Source organism: Eschrichtius robustus, chromosome 2, assembly GCF_028021215.1.
Source record: "Eschrichtius robustus isolate mEscRob2 chromosome 2, mEscRob2.pri, whole genome shotgun sequence".
Taxonomy (NCBI): domain Eukaryota; kingdom Metazoa; phylum Chordata; class Mammalia; order Artiodactyla; family Eschrichtiidae; genus Eschrichtius; species Eschrichtius robustus.
Window position 1 is genome coordinate 14,572,696 of NC_090825.1, and position 14,502 is coordinate 14,587,197.

At 43.7% G+C, this 14,502-nt stretch overlaps 1 protein-coding gene across 2 annotated transcripts in view; it reads left to right on the forward strand.

The window, feature by feature from the left end:
* Positions 1–14,502, forward strand: part of BASP1 (brain abundant membrane attached signal protein 1) — a 76,965-nt gene that overhangs the window by 23,560 nt on the left and 38,903 nt on the right. Inside the window, exon 1 of one of the 2 annotated variants that reach the window (XM_068535173.1) lies at positions 2,581–2,785. The exons of the other annotated variant lie outside the window; for it this stretch is intronic. The gene's annotated coding sequence lies outside the window, so the exon portion shown is untranslated. Of the gene's footprint in view, positions 1–2,580; positions 2,786–14,502 lie in introns of those variants that run through there. 2 annotated transcript variants of the gene reach the window in all.

The window sequence follows — 14,502 nt, forward strand, 5'->3', positions numbered from 1 at the left end:
TAAACAAATAAACCTGATGGAAGACAAAATTGAGGAGACCCACAGTCTCACTGGTGTAAGCTTTTGCCTCCTGTTTCTACGATAACCTATGATCTATATTCTAATCACACCTTTAAAAGGCTTGTTTTCTCCATCATGAAAATTTAGCCAGTAGCACCGAAGACATTAAATTTTATGTCTTTTTTTGAAAAACTGAAAAAAAGAGAAGATAGGAAGAAGATAACATCCAGAGGCTTATCATGCAAACACAATGGGAACATATATTTACTAATTTTGAGATGAGTTTACATGCCTGGAAGATCACAGGGATAAAAACTGAATGCTAAACGAAATAACTACACAGATACACTAACAAGTACACTCAGTACAGGTTTTGAGCATAAAATTGTAAGTGCTCATTTAATTTAATAGAGTAAAAACTTAGAGACTTGCTCACGACAGGTAAAAAAAATTATAGCCCAGCAGTTTTCAACCTGGAGTGATTTTTACCTCCCAGGGGACATTTGACAATGTCTGGAGACATTTTTGTCGTCACAACTGGTGGTGGTGGTGGTGGTGATATGTGTGTGTGTGTGTGTGTGTGTTACTGGTAACTAGTGGATGGATAGAGGCCAACAGTACAGGTTCACCCCCATCCCCATTGGAAAGTTATCTGCCCAAAACAGGAGGTTGAGAAACCCTACATCTAGCTTCATAGATAATGTGCTGGAAAGAGGGACGTATACTTAACATATTAAATTATTGAACATTTACGTTCAAATAAATAAAATGCTTTGGAGGAAACCCTAGCTGTAATTTGCTTCCCTGTTTTTGTACCATATTTACTTCTTTGTTATTTCATTTAAATGGCAAACAGAAAAAAGAAAAAATGAAAAAGACAGCAAAATTCCCCTGCCACTTTGGCTTTCATGTGTGAACATCCAGCTTGCATGTCTTTGTCTGATTTGGTGTGGCCTGTATAAACTGTAAATACCTGCACAGTCGGGGAGCCTTGTTCCACCGCAAAACTTGTAGCCTAGTATGCGGTTGACACTGCCACCCCGCTGAATTTAAATATAGTAATTAGATTCTGGTAAGTTTTCTCCCTGTTCATCGAAAATGGACTTACCTTACCCCAGTTGAAGGCGGATGCACTTGCCTTTGGCGTCTGCCTCCCTAAATACGGTCACATTTTGTCACCCCGATTTTGGATAACATTTCTATCCTCGAATCCACGCCCAGGTCAAGAGGGCAGAACCATCCTGGAGGGGAAACATCAGCTCAATCGTTTTTTTTTCCTTTGCTGCGACGTAGGCGAACATAAGAGCAATTCAGACACAGCCAGAGGGCGCCCAAATGCCGCAAATGAAAGTTCCAACGTTCAGATGCGTTTTGCAGGAAGGAAAAATTGGCTTTTGTCTAGTGAAAGAGCTACCGTTCTAAACGATGTCGTATTTGCTTCTTGCCAACAGATAAGCCAGGTGAGCATATCTCCCCACCCTGGTGGTTACTCTGTATTCCTGTGTTAAACAAAGTGGCAGCCCCCCGGGCCACGCCGACACACGGCAGCTGGCTGCGGTTTTGACCTGTGCGTTTCTGAGCGGCACTGTGCAGGTTGCCTCGGCTAACTCAGTCTTCCTGAGAACCGGTGCCTCCATTAAAGCACAGGCATCAAAAAAACCCCGACGGCTCCTTGCCTAGGGCTCTTGTCTTCCCTCCTTCCTCTCCCAAGTCCTGAGAGTATCCTCGCAGGGGCTACGCCGCCCGCCCGGCCAGCTGAACCTTAGCGCCGCGCTTGCCCAAAGCCGCAGCCTTCCCGGCTCAGCCCAGCGTGTGCGCCCGCCGCCCGCTGAGCGCACTCAGTCCGCCGGGGCACCGCCCAGACGCGCCTGCAGTTGGAGGTCACTGTCAACCGCGCGGGCATCTGTCCTGATCGGCTGAGGGAAGCCACCAGGTCACCCCCGACCTCACTGCCTGCCCGGGGATCAGAATCTCAGCCGGACGTCGCGAGCGGCCGGGTGGGGATGCTGAGAAGGGTAGCAGGTGGCAGGGGGCGTCATTCACCACCTCGAGGCAGCCCCTGGAGTCTGAGCGAGAGCCCGAGCACTTCTTATCCAACCGTTCCAAATAGAGAGAAAGAAAGTGAGAGAGAGAGAGATTGAGAAAAACAGAGAGTAGTGCCCACGGACATCTCCGGCGCCGCGGGGAAGGGGAGGCGACAGAGGTGGGGGGCATGGGACCGGAGAAGAGGGGAGGGGAGGGGAGGTGGGGAGGGAGTGGGAAACCGGCGTTCAGATATGATGTAGAGAGGCAGGAGGGGCACAGGGATGGAGGGAAGGGGAGGGGGAAAGGAGGGGACCAGCCGTTTGGAGGAGAAGGGTGGTGGGGGTAACCGGGATGGAAGGGATTTGAAGGGAGACGGGCGGGGCCCCAGCGCGGCGGGGAGTTCAGGGGAGGCGGGAGGGGCACCGGGACGGAGGCGAAGGGAGGGGAGCGAGGTGGGCGGGGTGAGCGGGAGGAGGGAGGATGGGCGGGCGGACGCGCCGGGGGAGGGCGCTGGGCAGGAAGGGGAGGGGGAGCGCGAGCGCAAGAAATGCAGAGGCTGCAGCGGCGGCGGCGGCGGCAGTAGCGGCAGCGGCGACGGCGGCGGCGGCAGCGCTCCAACTCGCTCCTCGCTCCGGGCTCCGCCGTCGAGCCGGGGAGAGAGCCACCGCCAGCGGCCAGGCACCCGGCCGGACGACGCCAGCGACCCGGGCCCTTCCGCGGCACCGCGTTCACCCAGGGGCGGCACAGGCACCCAGATCCGGTAAGGAGGCGCGCCCCGGTGGCCCAGCTGCCGCCGCGGACCCGGGGTGCCGACCACCCGGGGGCCTCCGTTCCCCCCTCTGCCCCCGCCCCACCCCCGAGGCCCTTTGTTCTCTCTCGGCGCCGCAGCCCGGGGCGGGGAGGGAGTGGTGCGGGCCCCACTAGACGGCGCGGGTCGTGCGGTCCCTCCGTGAGGCCTCCGTCGCGCTTCGGGCATCTGGGGTGATGGGGGGCCCCGAGGTGGGTGGTTTCGACCGCTCGCAGGGCGGGGAGGATGGGGGGTTGGGGAGCCTGATAAACGGAGTTGGGGGTGGGCGGTGGGAGGGAAGCTGCTGGTTAAGGAGGAAATTGCCGAATGTGAAACCCTTTAAATGATTTGCGTCCCGAAGAGACGGTTTTGTGAGGCCGAGGGGAGAGTATCTGCCACCGGCACCGTCCAGAGCCGGGAAGAAAGCGCTTGGTGCGAGGGGCGCAGCAGCAGAAGATGGAGGGTGGGGTGCGGTGGGGCGGGAGGGAGGGAGGGGAGAAGGAATACGGGGAATCTGGTGTGATCCGAAGGGAGGAGGCGGCTTTTTGGTTCAGCAGATGGGTTTCCTTGACCCGTGGGACTCCTGAATCTTGGCTTGGGGTGGCCAAGGAAATGCGAGGTTCACACGACAACGTGCCTCCAGAAGCACAGCTGAGCAGAGCAGAGCCCCAGCCTCGGTCGTGGCTGAACTGCCTTCCCATGAACCCGTGGGCTACATCTGAGCATTTTATGTTTTCGAGTATTCGGTTCGGAGAATGCGCTGAGCGCCTCCTGTCGCGGGCCCGGCCGGGAGGGTGTGAGCTTGAACCTGACAGCGCGCGGCCCCTGACCGCCCAGCCCGGCTGTGAGCGAAGGTTTGGGGTTTTTAGCAGGTTTTGCTTAAAGCGCTAACACTGAAAGCCAACGCCCGGCCCTTGTTCGCCCTCCTCGCCCAATCGCCCCCGCCTACCCCCCCCCCCGCAAGAATAAAAATTGCAGAATCCCTGGGTCCGCGCGCGCACACACAATGCGTGGCTACAAACCGCATTCTTTCATGAATATTCATCGAACGCTTGGCTGGCCTCCTGATCTGCTTCCTTGGAGACATGTCCGCCTTGAAACGGACTCCGTGAACAGTCTTTGCCTGTGTAATTTTCACTCTGCTTAAATTAGCACAGCGCACACGGGTGCATTTTTAGTACCTTGACCAGGATTGACACCACACCTCGGTCTGCCGCGAGGCCACTAGCACATCTGTGGCGGGCTAAAAATCAAACACTAGTCTAGAGGTGGTCTTCCTGCTATAGGGGTGTGGATCAACCTCCCAGGGATTACAGCCGGGGCCAGCAGATCCTCAGTACTGCGGGCAAAATGAATGAATCGGGACTGTAATTACCTATTCCTTTGTCTTGGCCTGGCGCATGCGCCGGAGAACAGGGAGTGGAGGGCCCAGGCAGCCCCATCTGATCTCTCCATCACCCACCCCCCCACTCCCTTCCCAAGCCCAGGAACAAAGGCGTTTGCCCTAAATGTTGCGTGAAACCGCTGGATACAGATGACAGTTTTTTCCCCCCCCCCCTTGTGTGTGTATTTCTTCTTGTCCAGGCTATCTCATCTCTTGCTTTCTTAGAGATTTCAATTGATGAAAAATAAGATTAGCCTTGACGATGAGGGCAAACTGGGGATTAAATATTTTTGTAAACGAACACTGCTGTTTTCCTTTCTCGTGCTGTTCATTGTTCTCTTTTCCTGTGTAATGTATTGCTCTGCAGTGATGGCGGCTGTCTTAATGTGCATCAATTAACCGTTTGTCTGACAGATTTTTGCTGCTGGCCATTTGATTAAGGGACCTTGGTCTCAGAAATGACAGTGGGTATTGCCCCTAGTGTCACTCCTTGGGAAAAATTAAGACATTTTGGCGTTTATACGAACAAGATGGCCTACAAAACCCAGAGCTGAGAAAAGGGTTACCTTGTCAGGATCCTAACGCTGTTTTCTCTTGATTCCTAGTACCTCATTGTTTCATTAGGAATCCCAAAGACGAACCCCATGGAGATGGAAATCCACTGATAGGAGAGGAAGAAGGTAGCTGGGGCTGCTGGGGTGAAGATGGTTGATTAAGTTCTTCATTTTTTTTTTTTTTTTCTGTGTCTAACAGAAGCCATGAGCCATCCTCTCTCTCTCTCTCTCTCTCTCTCTCTCTCTCACACACACACACACATTTGATGGTTGATGACTGATTTTTCTTCCAGTGATGCAGTAACCAGATTATGGCCTCTTTTTGGGCTAGTTTGTTCTACCAACTAAAAGGAGACTTACTGTGTGTATAAAAAGGAGCTAAATATTAATAATATTTTCGCAATGGTACATTATGCTTGAGAGAATTTTATGCTTAAGTATTCTCGGTACACCCTGGTAAGACAACACGTGGCAGGAAAATGGAAATCATCTCTTTTGTTCCTTTCAATAAAACTTGATATTGATCAAGTTGACTGTATCAGGACCTTTCTTTGGTAGGATGGCTGCCTGCTATCGTCTCTACTCCGTAGTATTGAGTGGTTTTTGTTTTTTTTTTATGGTTTAGAGGGCTAGATGTAGGGTTTTTTTGTTTGTTTTTTTTGTTTTTCTTTTCCTTTAGGTTATGTTTTGGTGGAAGGGATGAGTCAATATAGACCACATGCAATAGCAAATATATACCAATATATCCCCAATTCAATGAATCTTAGGTTTTTGAGCAAGATAATTCTTAAATTGAATTATAAATGATCAGTTACCTTTTTCTTTTATCCAGCTAGCTTTTTGGCAAGCTTTAACAGGTAGAGAAAGGGAGTTGGGCCTTTTGACAAAATGCGCCAACAATGACTGCACAGTATTATCAGTGGCGCCAGTGGCGCATCTCTCCTTCACTGGTGCTCGCGCTCTGATTACGTGGGCACAGGAGGACCTTTTCTCCCCACAGACCACCCTAATTTGAACATCTAATTTGAACACCCTAATTTGAATGGAAGAACCCTATGGGCTTTGGCTCCCTCTCTTTGGAAGTATCTTTAAATCTTCCTGGATTTACTAGACCAAACCATATTATAATCTAAGATGTGACATATTCTCTTTAATTTTTGTCTTTTTTAAAAAAATTTCACGTTAACAACAATTTCAAACCATTTTCACTCCGTGGTCAAGATAAGTGGAGTATGAAAAACTTAGGTTTGGAGGAGATTCGGTCACTGTGCAATGGATGTCTGTAATAGTCACTGTAGTTTTGTAAAAAATGGCAAAATCCAAAACCATTTTTAAAGCAAGTAAGGTGCCGTGTATATACACATACACAATGTATACATATATCCTCATGTTACGAAATAAAATTTTATTAATGATATGAAACTAAACTAGTTGGTGTAGAATATCACTTTACAGTGCTTCATAATGGTCTTCGGAAAGTAATCAGTTTTCTGTTTTGCTCAGTATGCATATAGATGGGACAGCCTAGCTCGTCTATTGAGATGCTCATTTCCAATTTTTACCCATGTACCCCTGAAACAAATGGGTTGCATTGAGCATCTGAAATTAACATGTTCGTTTATGGGCTTAAACATTCACGTAAAGCCCTTTAAAAGCTGTAATAATGCTTACTAAATAAAAGATTTATAATAAAGTTGCTCTGCCTTATTTTTGTTATCGTTTGTAAAATTTTGTTTTGAAAAATATTCAGGAAAGGCGTGCTAACTGTTGTTTGTCAAAAACAATGGCCTTTGGTGTCTGCTTCTGTTGAGGGCAATGCTCTCATTTGCTTAGGTCTTTATCTTTCTAATAGGTAGTTTTTACCTACTCATTTTACACCCTGTTTATCAAAAGATTAACATCTCCTTAATGATTGTTTTAGCTGGTAAACTGGAAACCAGGTAACTGCTGAGGGAAAACCGAGCATGTATCTGGGTTGAAGTTCTGGGGGTGGGGGAAATGGGTTCGGAATCTGGCATTTTATCAAGTTTTCTCAACTCACTGAATCCTTTGCATTTATTCTGCCTCTTAAGACTTTGGATAATACAATGCAATGTGAACTTTACAGCTTAATTCTGGTGGATTAGTATCAGGAAATAACGGAGGCTGTGAATAGCCAGAATGTTTTTTTTTTGTTTTTTCTTTTTTATAACATCTTTTTTGAAGTATAATTGCTTCACAATGGTGTGTTAGTTTCTGCTTTATAACAAAGTGAATCAGCTACACATATACACACGTTCCCATATCTCCTCCCTCCTGCATCTCCCTCCCTCCCACCCTCCCCATCCCACCCCCCCAGGCAGTCACAAAGCACTGAGCTGATCTCCCTGTGCTATGCGGCTGCTTCCCACTAGCTATCTATTTTACATTTGGTAGTGTATATATGACCATGACACTCTCTCACCCTGTCACATCTCACCCCTCCCCCTCCCCATATCCTCAAGTCCATTCTTTAGTAGGTCTGTGTCTTTATTCCCATCTTGCCACTAGGTTCTTCATGACCTTTTTTTTTTTTTCCTTAGATTCCATATATATGTGTTAGCATACTGTATTTGTTTTTCTCTTTCTGACTTACTTCACTCTGTATGACAGACTCTAACTCCATCCACCTCATTACAAATACCTCCATTTCATTTCTTTTTATGGCTGAGTAATATTCCATTGTATATATGTGCCACATCTTCTTTATCCATTCATCCGATGATGGACACTTAGGTTGCTTCCATGTCCTGGCTATTGTAAACAGAGCTGCAATGAACATTTTGGTACATGACTCTTTTTGAATTATGGTTTTCTCAGGGTATATGCCCGGTAGTGGGATTGCTGGGTCGTATGGTAGTTCTATTTTTAGTTTTTTAAGGAACCTCCATACTGTTCTCCATAGTGGCTGTATCAATTTACATTCCCACCAACAGTGCAAGAGTGTTCCCTTTTCTCCACACCCTCTCCAGCATTTATTGTTTGTAGATTTTTTGATGATGGCCATTCTGACTGGTGTGAGATGATACCTCATTGTAGTTTTGATTTGCATTTCTCTAATGATTAATGATGTTGAGCATTCTTTCATGTGTCTGTTGGCCATCTGTATATCTTCTTTGGAGAAATGTCTAAGAGCAAATACTCTTGATGCGGAGGTTTCCTAGGATGTAGTTAGTGGAAAAGAGTCAGTTTGAGAAATCTCTAGGCACTGGCTCGGCCACTTTGGCCAAATTACTTCAAACCTCTTTGAATTTCACTTTATTCAGTTGTATAATTGGAGTAATAATTCCTAATCTTAGGCTGTAATAAGGACCACACGTATGTCTGAAGAGTGCGTAAGTACAGTGGCTGGCTCTTAGGGGCCGGCCTAACCTCTCAGCCTGCTTTTTCAGCGCAGTCATCTGTGTGATTGACATCGGCAACTAATTTCTGTATATTGAGCTGTATTTTTGTTCCACGCTGATTAGGACCTGAGGGTTTCGGTGTATTCAGTCAGAAATAGGATATTTCAAACCTCATGTAGATATTTGAAATTCTGTGAGACGCCGTATGGGAATTTGCCCCAAAGTGGATTGAATGAAGCTGGGATGGCCACCCTCACTGAGTTTCCCATGGCTGCTTATGTAACTCAAGAGATGGCGTTTAAGTTCTTTTGAGAAAATACAGGGGTAGTCTTAAAACCACAGAAGTTCCCAGCCTGCCAAAGGAAGATTTTTGTTAAATGCCATTCCCTCCGCTGCTATGAAGACAGACATCTAGGTAAGTGTCATGTGAGAAAAAATGTCCAGTCAACCTTATCAAAAGTAAAAGATAATCACTTAGGGAATCAGATTCTTACCAGGATATAGTGAAATTGTAATTTTGAAAAGACACAAGCCTAAGAAGCAATGAGGTTAAACCACAGTCTTTTCTTCCCTCTGGAACTCAGAAATGGGATGAGATGGATGCAGAGAGTCTCATAGTGTGTTTTCCCTCTTCTGCACCCTGAGGGTTTAAGTAACTTTAAAAATCAGCCTTTCCAAAGGCAGTAGAAGCTTTGAACAAAAACAGGGAAAGCAGAGATTTTTTTGACTAGCGAAGGCAGTCAGTGAGGGGAGGTTATGATTGAGCATGCTTCGAAGTCTAGGAATAAATTCCTGAAAGCTTTGGAGACTTAGAAATGGAAGTCATCTGCAAGCACAACAGGGAACCAGGTCATAAGGAAACATTTCAAGATAATGTAAGAAAATGGTGTTCAGTGAGAAAGGCAAAGTATTTACACATTTCCTTCTTATCTCTTAAACACTTTCTGAACCTGTTTTTGACTTGATTTTTTATTTTCTTGTTCATTTTGGATGAGGGAGGAAGGACTGGACTTCATGGGTTTGTTCCTTGAACTTCTCTTTGAAATATAGGGCTCAGCCACTGTACATTGTGTAGGAAGTATGATATTTAGAAAGCGTGACTTGGAGGGCTGGATGTGGAGCCAGATGCACTGGGTTAAGAATCTTGTCTCAACCATTTACTAGCTGTGTGACCTTTGGCAAATTGCTTAGCTTCTCTGTGCTTCAATTCTTATCTATAAAATGGGGGTTATAATACAGAGTTATTGTAAGGATTAAGTAAAATAGTCAAAGACCTAGGACAATGCGTCACACACATTCTGTGCATCTTTATAATGCACATACACTATAAAGTTGTGAGAGGACCAGCTTTCTTTACTTTATCCTCTACATTTATAGCTGTTTGTATGCTTATTTCAAAGATTATTATTGCAAGACAAGCTGGTGGTGGTACCCTGGACAGTTGGTAGAACATAGAAGTCTGTGGTTTAGAAAAGTCCTCCAGGTGTAGCTATGATACCTTGAATATGTTGCCAGGACACTTGTACTAGTTTTGAAATCCAAAGTGGGTAGAGTCATAGAACCCCAGCCTCCATATTGATTGGTATTACAGTATAAAACAATAATGTGCAAGTCCTTGGAAATTGAGAGACCTTCAGAGAAAGGCTCACTGGTTTGATATGTTGAGATCTGGACTCCACTGGATAACCTTGGGTGTAGACATAATTCATTCATATTCCTGAAGAGGCTTGGCTTTGTTGTGTCCTGAATCAAGGTGCATTCATCAGCATCTGAAAGGAGTGTTTTAGTCATTAGTGCAAAGATTGATATAAACCAATTTAGATATTTAAAATCCTGAGGACACACCAGGAATAAGTTTTCACTTTTCCACATCCCTACCACCCACACCAGGAGTAAAAACTAAAGCTTGTCTTACTCAGGAATGTTGAAGGTGTTGTCACCTGTTGACAAAATCTTTAGAAATAATTATCTCTCTGGCAACCTTAGTCACTGTGGCCTCTTAAAAAAAAAAAAAAAAAAGGGAAGTTCTTTGGAATTTCAGATATTTGAGATGGTTCATCCTGGAATCAGTTTGACCTTTCAGGCATTTAATTCAGGGATCTGCCTAAGTGATTTGTTTTTGGCCTTCTGGACACAGGGCTTTGCTGCTGAGTGAAGGTAAAATCATTCTCATTTTGGCTAAATTTTTTTTTAATAGTTTCTTTAAACAGGATTTTGAATCTTAAGGAATCAGGAAGGACATTATATTTTACTTTATTTATCTGTCAGGTATTCACTATAGGAAAGAGGTTTTGGATATAGTGATTGCATCATTTAAGAAATTTCCTCCATCAAGGTTTTCTTTTCTTTTAAATCTGGAGAAGTTAAGGGACGAAATTGGACACTTGTTGACTATTTATTGTATGTCATATGCTCTAATTGAAATTTATGCCGTCAAACAAATTGTAAGATGCATTTACCTGTGAATAAAGGAAAAAATAGAGGGTTAAATAATGTACATAAGATCCTAGAGCTAATAGAAATTGATAGAATTTGAATCCACGTCTGATAGCCCTATTCCGCTGGCCAATGCTGCTGTCTTTCCCATAAGCCATGGCCATTTTATTTCATGTAATTATGGACACTTGAAGAGAAAATGGATAACATATTGTAACACATTAACTTCTTCAATATTCATTTAGAGAGAGTTGTACTAAGTTCTTCAATGAAAAATTATTTGTCTTAGAAGAGATACAGTGTCTAATAAATATTTCATCTGTAAATACATTAAGTGATCTCTAGATTAGAAATGCTTCCTGTCATAGTGAACATGGGCTGATATCCTTAAATTATTTCTGGGATGACGATGGTGAGGATGAGGGCTGCTTTTCAGGACTGTAGAGAAACGTGGGTTTGGTTGCCCCCTTCACTTTCCTCATTACACTTCCCAAGTGGAAGGAATCATTCAAATGCCGTACCTGTGATTCTACCTCTGAAATACTAATCAGAGATACTAGTCAGCCCTCTTCCAGCTATGTAGTTAGCGTTGCCCGATTAGAAATAAACCAAGTCCTAAATTTGTGACCCCATTTTCCTTCTGCCCCCACACAGGATTCGTTTACAGAAGGTTGGTGGCCGCTTTTAAATACTATCCTAACTCAACTTCAGTCCTTTGTAAATACTTGCCTGATTGTAACAGAAGGTTTGAAAGCTCATGACTAAAACACTTCTTTGGAACTCAAGAGGATCTTAGAAAAGTTAGTGGCTTATTCAAGGTCCCCTGAGCTGGTTAGTGGCTGAGTGGGAACCCAGATTATTTCTCAATAAAGCCTCACTCCTACGGGCCCTCCCTTCTGTCTGATTGAGTCAAGCTCTTACTCACTGTCTGTAACTTTAAAAAAAAAATTCTTACCATTCTTTGACTCTGATACCAGTTTTTGAAAACCCAGTCCTGATCCTGTTTCTCTCCCTGATGCCCTGTCTCTCCTCTCCAGCAGAGAGAAGCCATTCTGCCTTTTGATAACTGTGCTTACTTGTGCTTACTGCCTGCTACTGCTTTATCTATGCGCCATCTTTCCCCCTCAACTTCTCTCTTTTTTTTTTTTTCTTACATTATAGGCATGTGGTTTCCTTTAGATGCCAAAGAATTTACGGCATGCATTAAAACAACTTCGCCCAGAAAACTAAATTTTCGTGTCATATCTTTGTTTTCCTCCTAGAATAAACAGTGTTGCAGGGTTTGGAGCCTGCACATGGGAGGGTAGGAGTTTGAAAAGAAAGCCAGTTGGTTTTCGACTAATTTGGGGGCTGTAGAGTGAGTGGAGCAGTCAAGCATGGTACTCTCGAAATGCTCCGGAATCTCCTGGAAAAGCCAGCGTGCACAGTGCTGTGGAGAGGTGATGGACACGAGCTTTTATGCCGATTACTAGTGTTATCTGGCTTATTGGTTTGAGAGCTGCGTGAAACATGAGGTTTAATCTTTTTTCTTTAAAATGATCATTTATAGTATTTGGGCTGATTTAGAGGATTTAAAAGGGCTGTAAGTTTCTGAAGTAGTCATTAAGATATGGAACTTAAGTACTTAAGTTGTTAAAACACTTCATAAAGCTTCATATTCAGATGTTTGAAATGGATTTTAGCAATGTAAACTGTTTATGTGCATCTGTATTTGGAGAAACTGTGATAAGTTTAGTTTTAGATAAGAGAGTTCTAGTTTCATATTTAAAATAATCTATTTAGACATTTCAATAAGTGGAGAATAAGTTTTAGATAAATTTATATTGTTTCCCAGGGAAACCTGCAATAAACAAGTGGCGTCACAGTTTTCATAATGCTTTTAATTATTACAGTTTTGCAGGTTCAGAAGTGGATATATTCCTAAAATAAACCCAAATTAAAACTTTTTTGTAAGTTTATGAAGAAAAAGATGTCAGAGAACAGCTTTTCCTGGTTGAGCTTTCTAAATTACAAGTTTCCTGGTTTGCTTGGCCAAGTGATTTTGAAAAGACCCACATCATTTACCCACTGACAGGCATTCAAAACACCATTGCCACATAGACTAATACAATAGCCAAGTTAAATAGTAACAGGATCTAATTGGGAAAATAGTATGTCAAAAGAGAAAACAATAGGAACCATCTAATAACTGAGGACATCCCAGTTTCTTAAGGTTATAGAGAAGAGCGTCTCCTTGGAATTGTTGGGTAGTCACAGAGTACTGTTTTAAGCTTCTCTGAGCTTGTCTTGGAAACTGTAGGAGCTGTAGGAATATTTGCTGTCTCTGACCTTTACAAATGTTCTCAGCTGTTTCAATACAAGATAACATCATCTGTATTTGCTTTCGGCATATTTAAGACTATTGGGTAAAAGGAAAATTGAGAGAAATCAGTGACTTACAGGTGGAGAGATTTTGAGATGACTTTCTCTCCTCCTTTATCCTGCATTCCATCAAGAAGGTAGGGTGAGGTTATATGACCACTTGGGTATTCACTAAAGACTTAAATGATTAAATGAGGTGTTCTGGAATCTTTTCTGAATGACTCATTTTCCTAAGGAAGAGTCTCAGTTAACAGTTGGTGGTGACAATAGCTCTTGGAAGGTCTCGTGATCACCCAGCCTCAGTGCATACTACCCTTATTGACCAGAGGTTATTGTGGCACTAGGGTTTCCTCAGTAGCCCTGGTGATCTTTTGTTGAGACCTCAAGCTTTGAATTCCTAGGGCTCACCCAACTGGACTTTTCCAGCACTTTCAGTGTGTGGTTTTCAGACAAATAGTAACAAGTGTTTGTAGCAATGTTCTCAAGAAGGTTGTTAATACAAGATTGATGGTTTCCCAGGTGTGTGTTTCTTCATGTGACTCACATGATTATCAGTCTTCTTCCTCACCTAATCTGGTGGTTGACTAAGGAAAAGTCTCACTGAAAGTTTCATTGGTGTAAGAGACAGAACTAGTAGCTCACTCCATTTACCTCCACCCTTTCTATTCTTACTGGTTTTGTTTCCACTATCCAGAGAGCTTAGCTTTGATTTCATCTATAATAAAGTCTCCTGGGTGGGTGGGTGGGTAGGTGGGTATGAGGGTTGTCCAAGGAGAACTCAACCGGCTACAATGCAGAGAGAAGCAACTACATGATGGGATTATAACACATGATTTCACTAAAGTAAGAGTTGTAGTTTTAAATGGGAAAGGAGTTCCATTAATATTTCTAAGCTTTGATGTTTGATTTACTACTAACTCTGAGTGCTGAGAATATAACCAAAAAATGAACTCCTGAAAAACTGAATTTGAATGTCAACAGGCTTCACATCTCTCTGCCTCATCGGCCATGTTAATTAGTCCTTCCTCCTTAAAAAATATCACATTGTTGCACTTTAAACTTTAATGTTGTCAATAGTAACACATTCTTGGACTGTATCCTTATTTCCGGCAACAAATATTACCATGTTAAATGGAGAAGTGGTGGTTAAAGGAAGCAGTTGGCAAATTAGGATTTGTCCCCAGTTAAATTAGGATTTGTACCCATGCTACTCCCTTTAACTTGCCTTCTTTAAGACCAAGAGCAACTGCTTGCATATTTCTTTTCTGTTATTGATCCGCTTTGCTAGGCATACTACCTAAGGAGTATCCTTTGTCATACCTGTAGTGAGATAGCCAAGAATCCCAGATAAAGGGTAAAGAAGTCCAGAATGATGTAATACTGCAAAAAATGTTACTGCTGTTTCTAAGGGGAGTGAAAAAAAACCTCAAGCCAGTTTTGAGTTGAGCATGATTTCTTTTGGAAGAGGGCGTGACCTGAGGGAGATATATCTAAAAATCAACCCCCAAACCTCCCAAACCCTTAGGGTATTTAGACAGCATAATATAATACAATTAATATTAGCAGCACACAGCATGGCAAACCAGCAAGCAG